We start from the raw sequence: 13,595 nt of genomic DNA on the forward strand, positions 1-13,595 counted from the left end.
CATAGAACAACATTCTTACAGAAAATAAAACCACGAAGGCTAACGGAAATATAAATGCATAAATTTGCTTTCAACTTGCAGTACTTATAACATTACAAAGTCTCAACTTAAAAGGATACCAAAGAACTAATTTTCAAGAAAACATGTTGTGCAGGTTTCAACCTTTAAGTTACGATTTGCCCAATACAAGCACACAATCTCCATCTTCCACACCAAGCACCACAAGGATGAGAGGTTCAGCAAAAAGAGAAAATTCTCCAGATAATAACAATTACCAAAACTAAACCTACATCGACTGAAGCACATACGACCACACACAACTTACCTCATTGGGCACATCGCAACATAACACTACTATATCCAATGGACATTTCCTAGATTTTACTTGCTACGTGCATTCTTAATTACCCAATCTTACATCAAATTTAATAGAAGGAAAGAAAATTTGCAAGCTTCAAAGGAGCACAGAAAAGGAAACAATTAAATTCCACCATGTTCAACGAAATGAGATAAATCACTGTTCACTTACCAAATCATGTACTTAATACTTCAAATTTTGAATAGATAAAACACACATTACGCCCCACGTGTCATCAATAAAACCAAGCAAGGAAAGAAAAGGAGCTAAAAATAATCACATTACCATGACACCAGAATCTCAAGACACAATGAAATCACTACTATGTGCATACTAAAATCCAACTCCCTGATATAGAAAGAAAAAGGTACAAGAACGACCTTCATACCCAGACATAGCATGTCACATCAAAATGACCAAGACTGTCTGTCCTCCGGCACACGAAAGAGAAGCGCGATGACCTAACTCTCAGTAGTATAAACCCAAAGGGCGAAAAGGTACGACAAGACCTCAATACTGCCGTTACAGTCACACGACAACTCACACATACAACGCACAAGACATTCATGAAACGGACGCGTGTGATGATCCCTATCAAGCAGTACCCAGAATAAAAAGGACAATATATGACCTCAAGTACCCTTGAATCCATCACACCATAATGAGACGACTAGGCCTATACTGTACTCCCAAAAGAGGAATGCCTCTCAGCACTTCAGGTCCTAAGTCTCAGTACACACAGACCTGCCTCTACAAGGCGACAAACACACACGACAACTATTTACAAATGAGGACAAACAGACATCAAGGTTCTCAATTTTGGATTAATTACCCAGTCCACAAGGTCCCATTCCCGAGCAGACGGAGTAATAGAATTTAGAGCGTGCAATTCCACAACCAGATGAAAATTCAGAAGACGACATATTTTTTCAAAAAAAAGGAACTAGAACTAATCGAAAAACTTTACTAAATGATCACCTCTGCAAAATTTCTCCACAACCTACCTTAAAAAATTTAGAAGCATAGCTCAGGACAATAGAAACCGAAAGAACACTTGAAGAAAATTTTCCTGGTACATAATTTTTACTTACAACAGACAACCATTCACAACCCATGTCATCCAATAGTTGAGCCAAAGATTACAGAGAATCTCTATCGGATGCACATAAGGAATAAAACGTTGTCAAGAGCAAGGTGCAGACCCATAACCCGTCCAAATTGTCATAAATGACCTCAGGTTTCTCCTGGACTATAAAATATGGTGAGCAAGTATCACCCCACGAAACAACACGAGTCTTCATGGACCCCCCCTACCAAATATAGGGGCACACGGGTAAATAAAAATATACAAGACAAGGAAACAGAAACAGCACGATGGAAACGCTCAATAAAACAACCAAGAAGACTTTCGCACAGATGCAGAAACCCCATAATTTCTAATCTGCTCAGGAAATTTAGTAACTGGCTGGGCATCGTTCTAATTTAGTCCCATACCTAATTAGACACGATCCCAAGTACAGTAGTCAATCAAAACAACACTTAAACCAGAAATTTAAATATCCACTGAGCCACAACAGAACAGCAAAACATTTAACAGGTTACACACAAAGAAAAAACACAGCAGGTGACAAAAACACGAAATTCTGACAAGAATATAGTAAAACACAAGAATTGGAAAATAGAAAATCACACACAACTGACGAAATTTACCAAGATAACCTCAAAATTATTCCGAAAATAAACAAAATTTTCAGAAAACTTAAATGCGACACCACACTACAATTAACACGAACACGATGGACAGTTCGACACCAATACAAACACAGGAGGAGAAACAGATGACAACGACACGAGTACAATTCATAAGATGGACTTTAGCGCGCTTAAAACTCGAAGTTTGTCAAGCAATCAACTGTCTCCCACAAATATATAACCACGCTCTGCTACCAAATGTAGCCTGGATTGATTATTGCGGCCAAAAAGAAGAATAAAATGTGAACGTCGAAGTAATAATAACATAAAAGATAATCATCACCATCATCCCGATGCCAGCAATACGGTATTAACGGTATCACGCAAGTTATCAAAACACAAAGGAAGCAAGGATAAGGTTGGCTACATACATCAAAAATAAAATCGTAAATAAAGTAAAAGATGCGGACAGGATACTGAAAGCTTAAAGGTCTAAATGACAACTACAGACAGGAATAGCGTGGAAAAGCGAACTGGGACCCTATGAGGCTGTAAGATCGTAGGATGTTGTAAGGAAAAGAACGTACTCGCCCATACCCTTCGTATAAAAAATAATTAGAAAAACAAGAACAGAAACCTATAGAACACAATTCGTGAAAAAGGAACAGAAATACAACTGCAACTTGAATCTTGAACAATACACCAGATAGGATATAACAAACAATCTTCTGGATGGTCCATCAAAGGACAACTACAGACATTTCTTGTAATTTCATTATACAGAGCTACTGGAGGCAACCTGACGGAAAATTAACGCATTGCAACATAAAGGATAAAAGAAATTTTAAAACAGGAAAACCTCCAAACCAAAGGTGGCCTCGTGTAACACAGAGGCATAAATAAAATAGCCCAAACTAAGATTCGTGGTGATTTCCTGGCAGGATGAGAACTTTTACATTTCGCGAAATTTAATAAGAAAGGCTGAAACACATAAAAGTTAAATTTAGAAAGAAAAAACAAAATCACATATTACAAAATTTTAAAATAATTAAACGTGCTTGCCTTAGGGTAGGTTGACCCCGTAGGCCCGGACCGCGCGCACCGCGCGTCCGACTTCTTCGAGGATCGAAAACGAAAGACAACAAGAAAACGGTAGCACACGCGTACCTCACATCATACCGGAAATCGTTCGATACCAAACCGCCAATCGGAAAACACCTCCATGTTAAACCAATTACAAAACTTCTAATTACAACCAATTACAAAAAACCTAACCTTATATTGGCATCAAGCAAACGACAAGCCATGAAGAAATTGCTGACGCAACAATTGAACCATCAATTTCTTACACGTGTCAGTATAGGGAGTTCATTTTTAACTGGATCATAATTTTAAAACATAAAATGAACAAGACCAAATTATAAAATCTTCAAGTTCTCTAGTTATCACTGGAATAATTGAACAATCAAATAAATATCTTAAATATCTTGAGGCATTTTAAAAAAGTTCTTTAACAGTCTTATCCAATAATCTTTTGACCTTAAAAACATAACATATCTTTCTTGGGATACACAAAACAAAAACACATTTTCCTTCAAATGTCCAAAGAGTTTGTTTCTAAATAATTTTCTTTCAAAATAATTTTCGGATAGTCTTTACCTAGAAAAAAACAATTTCTCAAGATGCACAAAACATTTTCACCGAGAAAACAAAATAAAATTACAATTTCTTGATGTATAGAAAACACTCTTGAGATCACCGTCCAATAGTTGGATTCATTCAAAATAAAATCTTAAACGTTTTCTTGCAGCTCGTGTACCATGTCACCCACTACGGGTTACAGTAATGAACCTACCGATTACTCATTGAAGAAAAAGAAATTGGACAAGACTGAATGGAAAAGAGAAGCAAAGGAAGTGTGCGATGTGATAATTTCCCAGGCTAAAAATCGTTTTAGTTTCTCAGGTCATCTTGTAGCTTCATCATTGTTTCTTCCAGAGAAGTTCTCCTTGTACTGTTCTAAGTTCCCTGAAGGTACCTTACATACAGTGTGTTCAGTGTATACGTTTTTGGACAAACTAAAACTACGCCATGAACTATCGTCCATCTATTTAGCACAAAAATTCAGATCATTGTCGGGTGCTGTTAGTCTAGCAGAGTTTATAATAACCAACAACCTAGAGAAAACGTTCAGTGAGTGCTTGAAACTGTTGAAATTAATTCTTACAATCCCCATGGCGTCTGTTGAAGCAGAAAGATGTTTTTCTACTTTGAATAGGATAAAAAATTTCTTAAGGAACTCAATGACTCAGGAAAGATTGTCGGCCTTGGCAATGCTTTCCATAGAAAGAGATCTGGTGATGGAAACAGCAGACTTCAATCAACGGGTGACTGACAAGTTTGCATCAATGAAAAACAGGAGGGCACATTTTCAATTCAAGTGAGGTAAGAATAACTGTAGTTATACTGTATAAATAGCCTGGTTATATTTCAGTTTTAATAGGAATGCAGTTCATTACATACGGATACTAGTGATTCTTGTTATTTCTATAAGATTCTCATTTAAAATTGCAACATTGAAAATTTTGGTGCAACACCCATCTTCAGATACCACCAGCCGCCACTGGTGTTTATGTGGGGATAATCTGAATGCAATCGCTTCAACTGATTGTAATATAATTCGATTCTGAATGATGGTATACCGTCGCAGTGACACTGTTGATACATCTCTGTAAAAGGGGATTTACGTGTATACAATTTTCATATTGATTATCTTCCCCTACTTTCAAATTCATTTATTTTCTCCATTTATTCATTTTATTATTTCAATAAATGTTTTCTTGTTATTTGTTGAATTTCTTGGTATTTTGTTTTAAATACTAGGCTCATGGTATTTTTCTGCCGAGAGGTTCATTTCCAGCTCAAGTCTGATAACATCTGGCCTCTCCCAGTCTCGATCCCGGCCTCAGTTTTTAGCTAATGACGTTATATTAGGCACGTTGAGCAGGTTTTGTACTTGCGGGGTGTGGCTCAAATGGTAGCAGTCACGCGGTTAGAGTGGGTAATCTCCTTCGAATAAAATTGAAAATTGGTTGAGCTGGGGATGAAAATGTATTCTAGGCATGTTAAATCACTTCCGAGTAACCCCAATCTCCACGTGTGATGTTGTCACCTAATTCTAGGTATGCTTACTTATTTACGAAGATCCTTTATCCTTTGCGTGTCTGTTGCTCACAGTTACGAGCGAGACATCGGGAAGTGCAGACGTGTGAATGAGCTGAGGTGCGCAATATGGGAATAACGATACAGCAATACAGGCTAAGAATTGGAAGATGGCATGGTGCAAGGCAGTGTTGGAAGGAAGGTGGAGTTGAGAGAGGAAGAGAAATTAGTGGTTATAAAGGACTGTTGGAAATTATGTTGTGTGCGACGGTTATTGCGACGCTGCTGGTGGTAGGAGGTATAGAAAAGAATCCGGGTCCAAACCAGGGACCGTTCGGCTGGGAGGAGCTTGAAGAGATCAAGAGAGTGGTGAAGGAAGCAAGCAAAGGAGAAGAAATTAAGGAAATGATGCAGGAACACCAGGCAACCCAAATGAAGGAGATGAAGGACTTAAAAAGTTTTATAAAAGAAGAAATTGGAGTTGTAAATGACAAGTTAGCGGAGATAGAAGATGAGGTAGAGAGCTTGAAAAAGAAGGTGGTGGTACTGGAAGAGGAATTAACAGCAATGAAGAGAGAAGTGAGGTTAGCGAGGAACGAATCGGCAAGAAAAAATGTGTTTGTGTATGGTGTACCTGAGGAAGGAACAGAATCAAAAGTGGAATTAGTATTGAAAGTGGTGGACATAGTTTCGAACAAAATGAAGATAAACTTTTCTGAAGTTGATATAGATGATATATATAGAGTGGGAAGGAACAAGGGACATAGGCCGGTGAAGTTAAGATTAATATCAACCCTGATGGCTGATATACTTCTGAGGAATGCTGGAAATTTGAAAGGATCGAACATTTATTTGAAGGCTGAGATAGAGAAAGAAGATAGGATGCGGTTGGAGGTCTATAAGCGGCACATGTGGCGTGCTAGAGCGGAGGGATTGCGAGTCAAGATAGTGGGGAGGTGTCTGGTTACTTCAGGCAGAAATTGGTCGCGATCGTGGACACAGGAGGAACTGCTGAGGATGGAAAAATGTGAGGAGGAAATGAGTTGCAGAAATCGAGAGCAGGGCGACATCAGTACGGAGAAGGAAGAGAGAAGAGGGGACTGCGGTGTCAGCGGGCAGGTAGCGAAGACAGCAGAGTCCTTGGTGAGTCAGAACAGCCCAGGAAGGAGTGAATCAACAAGTAGGACACTAGACCGAAGTGAAGTGGACACAGGTAGTGAAGAGGTGACGGGAAGGGAAAGGAGTCAGGGTAGTGACTTAACCTCCCCAAATAGGAATAATGCAGAAATAAACCTGGAGAGAAAGCAGGCGTTAAATAAGGCGAGATCCTTAAGTTTAAAAGATCTATGGGGTGGGAAAAAAGGCTCTGGCACGGAAAAGGGGAAGGATGGGGGTGAGAAGAAAGAGAGGGATGGGGTGGAGCCAAAAGGAAGAATCACGAGAAGTAAGGGGGGAAGTGGTGAAATGCAGAAGTATAGGGAGGGAGGGGGAGGAAATAAATAACTAGATATGGTGATAGGGATGCTGAATATTGAGGGGTTGATGGGGAAGTTAGGGAACAAGGAAATTGTGGATTTAGTGAAAGATTTTGAGATTATTGCTCTAGTAGAGACGTGGTTAGGGAAGGGGGTTGAAATTACATGGGACGGTTATAGAGTAGTTAACGTGTTAAGGGAAAAAATAGGGAAGAGGGGCCGAAACCCAGGGGGCATAGTAGTTTTAATAAGGAATGAGATAGATGAATGGGTGGAGACGTTACAGACTAGGGTAGAAGGGGTAGTGTGGTTGAGAGTAAAAATGGGGAAGGGGGCAGCGGAAGCAATTTGTCTGGCACTGCTTTATAACCATCCGAGCGATTCAGTGTATGCAAATAAACATTTTTTTGACGAACTGATTGAAGAAATAAACACAATTAAAGGAATGTATGTAGAAGATGGGATAATTTTATTGGGGGATTGGAATGCGAGAGTGAGCAATCGAGTACCGGTATACGGGAAAGAAGTAAAAGTAGACGGGATACTGCAAAGGAAGAGCAAGGATAATGTTGTAAATAGTTATGGAGAAAGGTTATTAGAGTTATGTGCTCTAGAACATTTATTTATTTTAAATGGGTGGATGAAGGGGGATAGTGTGGGTGATTTGACGTATATTACAACAAATGGAGGGAGTGTGGTGGACATAGGAATAAGCTCAGAGATAGCGTTAAGGAGAATAATAAGTTTTGAGGTGTTAGAATATGGGTTGACAGAACATATGCCTATCAAAATAAAATTGAGAACTTTGGTTGCTGATGAGAAGGGAAAGATGGAGGAAAGTAAGGAGAGGTATAGGAATGGAGGATGGAAGTATGTATGGGATGATAATACCAAAGAGAAATTAAGACGGCATTTGAAAGAGGAGGGAGATATATTAAGGGTAGGAATTGAAAGGGCGGTAGAAGGGAATGATATGGATAACGTGTTAAAATTAATTGAACTCCCTGTATGGAGGGTGGGGAAGAAAGTGAGGAGAAGTGTAGAGGGAAAAAAGAATAAAATGAATGGATGGTTTGATGAAGACTGTAGGAGAAAACGTGAGGTTGTAATGAGAGCCCTAGCGGAGTTTAGGAAGGAGGGTACGCAAGAAAAAAGGAAGGAATATTGTAAATTGAGAAGGGAATATAAAGAGGTATTGAATGAGAAGAAGAGAGGATGGAAGGAGGCGGAAGCTGAAAAAATAAATATATATTGCAGAGAGAAGAAATTTGAGAGGATTTGGGAGTCAATAAACAAGATCAGAAGAACGAAACCGGAGGGGAAGGGAGATAAAATAGGAGAAAACGAGTGGGTTAGGCATTTTAAAAGGCTTTTAGAAGGGGAGAGGAAATTGGGTAGAGAAATAGACAAGTCACAAATTGGAAGGGAACTGGAAGTAGGCATTACAATATTGGATGGGGAGATAACAAGGCAGGAGGTAATTACAGTATTAAAAAATGCTAGACCCAAGGCTGCAGGAGGTGTGAATGGTATTTCCAATAGTGTATGGAAAGAGGTAGGGGCAAATGAACCGATGTTGAGAGGGATTGTGAAATTCTTTAATAGGTTGCTGGAATCGGGGAAATTTCCTAGAGAATGGAGGATGGGGGTATTATGCCCTATTTATAAAAATAAAGGAGCTAGTAGTGATCCAAACAACTATAGAGGAATTACACTCCTAGACTCGCTGTCAAAGGTGTACACAGGGGTTTTGGCGAATAGGATAACAAATTGGGCGGAACAGTACGGTAGGATATCTCAGTTCCAAAATGGATTTAGGAAAGGATGTAATACAGTTGATAATGTTTGGATTCTGGACACTTTGATTACAAAGTATGTGAGGATAGCAGGGCGTAAATTATTTATAGCAGCGATTGACTTAGAAAAAGCCTTTGATACGGTCAGTAGGGAGGCGCTATTTTTGAGATTAGGGGAGGTTGGAATGTCGAAAAAAATGAGGGTGGCAATTGAAACTATTTATGAGGAAGTGTTTGTGATGATTAAATTGCAGGATGGAAGGTTGAGTAAGTGTTTTGAATCGAAAAGCGGGGTGAGACAGGGATGTAAGCTATCCCCGATATTATTTATATTATTTATAAATAATATTTTAGAGGGTCATGGTGGAGATGCATGGCATTGCCCTTGGGTAGGGAAAATGGAGGTTCCGGGGTTGCTATTCGCGGATGACCTATTGATTTTGGCTTTGACGGCAAATGGTTTGCAAAAAGGGTTGGACAAGGTAGTTGAATATACTAGGAAATGGTCTCTCAGAGTAAATGTAAGAAAGACTCAGATATTGGTGTGTAGGAAAAGGGGTGGGAGAAAGAATAAGGAAGTCTGGAGGCTGGAGCAGGAAGAAATTAAACCAGGGGGAAAAATTGAGTACCTAGGTGTAATAATTAGTAAGAATGCTTCTTGGAAAAATCAGTGTAAGAAGGCAAAACTTAAAGGAAGAGGAGCGCTTGCGGTAGTAGGGGCATTAGAAAAGAAATTTCCAGACGTTAAATACAAAATTCAGAAAACGGTGTTTAAATCACTGGTAATGGGCAAAATGCTATTTGGGGTTGAAGTATGGGGAATGGAGGAAGATAGGAGTGAACTAAACCAGGTGGTGGCGAAATTTAGCAAGATCATGATGGACCTACCGAATTGTACAGCCAATGCCGGGGCCAGATTAGTCTGTAAAGAATCGATAGAGGTTGAAATAGCTAAGAGGGTGTTCAAGTACTGGATTAGATTGGAGGAAGGGAAGGGCGGGGCGTTAGTACAAGAAACGTTTAATTTTCAGAAAAGTATGACGAATGAAGGTTACTGGGTGAATAAGTGCAAAAAATGGTTACAAAAGATTGGATTGGGGGTATATGGAGAGGTCTGGGGGGATGGTAGGAATAAATGGGTATGGGAAAGGATAAAGGGAAGACTACTAGATATGGAAAGACAGAGCTTAATAGGGGAATGTAGAGAGAGAGTCTCTTTATCAGTTTTAAATAAATTGGTGGAAGTAATAAACCCGAAAACGGAGTTTGAGGGTAGAAGGGATAAGAGAGGTTTGTATTGGTGGTTATTGGGTGTTCCGAGGAATAGGGGTTGGGTAGGTAGTGAGAATAGGGATAGATGTGTGTTATGTGGAGAGAAGTGGGAGGACCTGCATATTTTTAATCAATGCCGACCTTTGGCGGAGATAAAGATCAAACTACTAAGTAAGAAGGAGCTGCATATGGTAGGGGAAAGCTATAAGATAACATCTTGGTTATGTAGAGAGTGGGAGAAAGGAACGAATATAACGAAATTCTTAAATGTGGCCAGAGCTATATTTATAAAGAAATTGAGGGAGTAACAGGGGTTGTGCAGATAATGTGGTTTGTGCTGAGGGAGAAAGGGGGAAGGCATTCTGCTCAGAGGAATGGATATCCGCCCTGAGCAAATGCGGGAAGGGTATCATGGTAATCATGATATCAGAAGAGGGGGCTTTAGTGTTAGGGGAAAGGGGGAGAGCACCTTGCCCTGTGGAAAGGTGATCCGCCCGGGGCAAAGGGAAAGCCTGAGAAAATTAGGTAAGCGTTGAGAAAAGGGGAGGTTGAGTAGGTTTGAGGGTAGTGTAAAGCTTAGTAAAAAAAAAAAAAAAAAAAAAGCGAGTTGACTGAGTGAACTAATGGACTTGGAATGGAGTACTGTCTGTTGGTGTGTAAATGAGGAGTGAAAAAAAAAAGGGATTGTTTGTATTAAGTTTAATGTGTAATAGTAATTTAGATAGATTAAGGGGGTCTGTAGTTAAGGAGAAAATGTTGGAAGTATAAAAATTAAGTCCAACGGTTTGAGGCAAGTGTGGTGTTGTAGATTGTGAAGACTGAGTGAACTGATGGACTTGGAATGGAAACTGTCTGTTTGTGTGTAAGTGAAAAAAAAAAAAATTGTTGATGTTTAAGTCTTAAGTTCAAGAAGGTGAGATGTAGTGGGCGGGAATAGTGCGAGAGAGGAGAAGGTGGCGTATCAAGGGAAGAGGGACGGGTTGGGGCTTGACCCAACCCAAAGAAGCTAGGCTTTAGCATGTCTGCACGGCAAGAAAAGAAAAAGAAGAGGGAAGGTAGTGAGCTGACAATGAACAGAGAAGGTGTGACGTATATAGCGGAAGTGTGTGACAAGCCATGTGATGGGTCCGGTTTCCGCCAAGCTGGCTTGGCACACATGGTAGGTAAGGAATACATTGTCAGCAGGTGTAGGTGAGAAATAAGATCAGTTCTCACGTGGCGAGGCTGGTCCCTGCGATCAACGGGTTGGTGGGCATGTATTCCATACCAGGGCTGACGCAGAGACCGGTCTACTATATATATTTTTTTTCTAGGTGGTTGGTAGGAATAGGGGAATAGGGAAATAGGGTAATTTGTAGTGCGGTGCTTCCTGCACGTTTGCCGGCTATCCGCGTGCGTGTGGGAGGACACTGAGTAGATTTAGAGGTAAATAATTTTGCTAAGTAGTTTTAGGAGAGATGTAGTGCCTAGTGTTTGTTTGTTTGTTCTTTTTGTTTCTGGGTTTCGCTCTGTCTGTCTTTATTACCTGTAAAGCCGATGGTGTATTCTAGGGTGGGTAATAAAGATATGTATGTATATGTGTCTGTTGCTGCTGAAATTCCGTCCTAATTATGGAAAGAGATAATGGCTTGAATATGGGCAGTGAGAGTGAAATTTTAATGCAGATATCTCAAACAATGTAAAAAATATGGGTCATGAATTAGATGAAATTAACACGTGTTCCGTATCAGGTAGTGAGAGAGCTAGATATCCTGAAGCGAGGAATACGATTGCCAGTGGTGAAAATGCCCTCGTTGAAAAACGCGTGAACTCCGATTCACAAATTACTAGTCCAATTAGTGACCGGATTTTTTACACTCTCCATAAACTGAAGCTGAATTTTTTGTGTGAAGGTAATAGGTAATAGAACGGGTTGAAGATATTGCCGAATGTAGCTCCTTATCTCTTGATCTGTTCGTGAGGGTCATCTCTTGAATACTGGAAGGGCCGGCGATGAAATGGTTCATGTAAGCAAAAGCGAATATCCAATCCTGGGAAGATCTTGCTACGCAAATAAAACAGAGATTTGGTTTCTCCGATATGGACTACTGCTTGAAACAGGATATTTTCAGAAGAACTCAAGCAGTAGGAGAATCCATTGACGACTATGCCACTGGAATTTTAACGCTATTCGACCGTTTGTGTGTCAAGGCCTCCGAATCGGAAGTATTTGATCAGTTTTGTCGGAATCTGACCGCCGATTAAGAACTTTACATAAAACAATCACAGGTTGAGAGCGTGAAAGAAATCACTAGTTTGGGTCGCGAGTTTGAGACAACCTCCGCCTCCCGTGCCCTCTGATTGTTCATTCCCCGACGTCACTTATCATGCATCGTCAAAAGCTGTCTCATTTGGTGCGATTCCTTCTTCATCCCCTTCTCCTGGAAGGTGAACTTCGTCTCTCCTACTCGTCGCACTATTAATGACGTCCAAATTCCAATTTAACTGTTGATAAGAAGACTGATGTAGCTAAATGTTGAAATTTTATAAATGTTATAAATATCTAAATGGTGCCTTCCACAATGTTTGTCCCAGGTGTAAATCTCAGCAGGGAAACTAAATCCGAGCAGGCGTGATGGCCCATCGTTAGCGCCTGATAGGCATGTGTGTAAAATATTTGGGGTCTTCCCTCGTCTGCAACCTGTGCCAATTTTTTTGCGTATCGCGTTGTTAGGTACTGGATATTGTAGTTCCTTCATGAACCAGTCTATTGTGAGTGGCATGAATTTGAAATCCCTCCAAGATAGTGAGGACTCAGGGCAATTTATGTCAGCTAATGGCCCTCACCATTCTTCTTTCTTGTAGTTCGTGTACATGCTCCTTGTAAATCTACTCCGCAAGTTCTACGAGTAATTCTTTCCTTTAGTCTGCTCTTTGATGCGTAGTAGTATAGTTTTATTAGTGAGGGGGGTGACGGATTGTTGTAAAAATAAGAGATATAAAAGAAGAGGGGTGTGATATACGGGCGTGGAGATAAGTTGAATAAATGAATTTATTAACTGTTGTGAAATCGGACCACCATAATGAACTGTGCATTGCGTTGTGCTTGTGTGGGGATAATCTGAATGTAATCGCACGCTTTTGCGAGGTTCAACTGATTGTAATATAAATCGATTCCGAATGGTGGTATACCGTCATAGTGACACTTGCTACATCTCAGTAATAGGAGAATTGCGTATGTATAATTCTCATATTGATTATCTTTCTCTATATTCAAATTCATTTACTTTCTCCATTTCTTCATTTTATTAATTCACTAAATGTTTCTTTGTTATTTGTTGAATTTCTTGATATTTTAATTAAAATTTCGTCTCTTGGTATTTTTCTGCCGAGAGGCTCATCTCCAGCTCAAGGCTTGTAGCTTGTGGCCTTTCCAATTCGCGATCCGGGCCCCAGTTCTTAGCTAATGTTGTTATATTATGCACGGTGAGCAGGATTTTGTGCGTGCGGCGTGTGGCTCAAAACTCACTTGTTTATGATGTAAACTACACGTTTGAAGCTCTGACAAAGCAGTGTCTTGAGTCCACTCACGGGACACCTTATCCCAGAACTTCTTTACAGCATTCGCAGCTGTATTAACCAAAAATGCCTTTGGTAATGCATTCGACTCTTCTTTATTAAAAGTATTTGTATTCTTTTTGCATGCATTGCCCTTTCAACTGCGTTACACTTAGTATCGGATAGAAATGACATGATGTCTTTACAAATGTTTCTTTCACCCTGCAATATACATATGTTGTTCACATCCCTTTATACACTACAACACAACCAATCAAAGAGCATGCCCACATGCCACAAAGA

Source organism: Anabrus simplex, chromosome 10 (genome assembly GCF_040414725.1).
Source record: "Anabrus simplex isolate iqAnaSimp1 chromosome 10, ASM4041472v1, whole genome shotgun sequence".
NCBI lineage: Eukaryota > Metazoa > Arthropoda > Insecta > Orthoptera > Tettigoniidae > Anabrus > Anabrus simplex.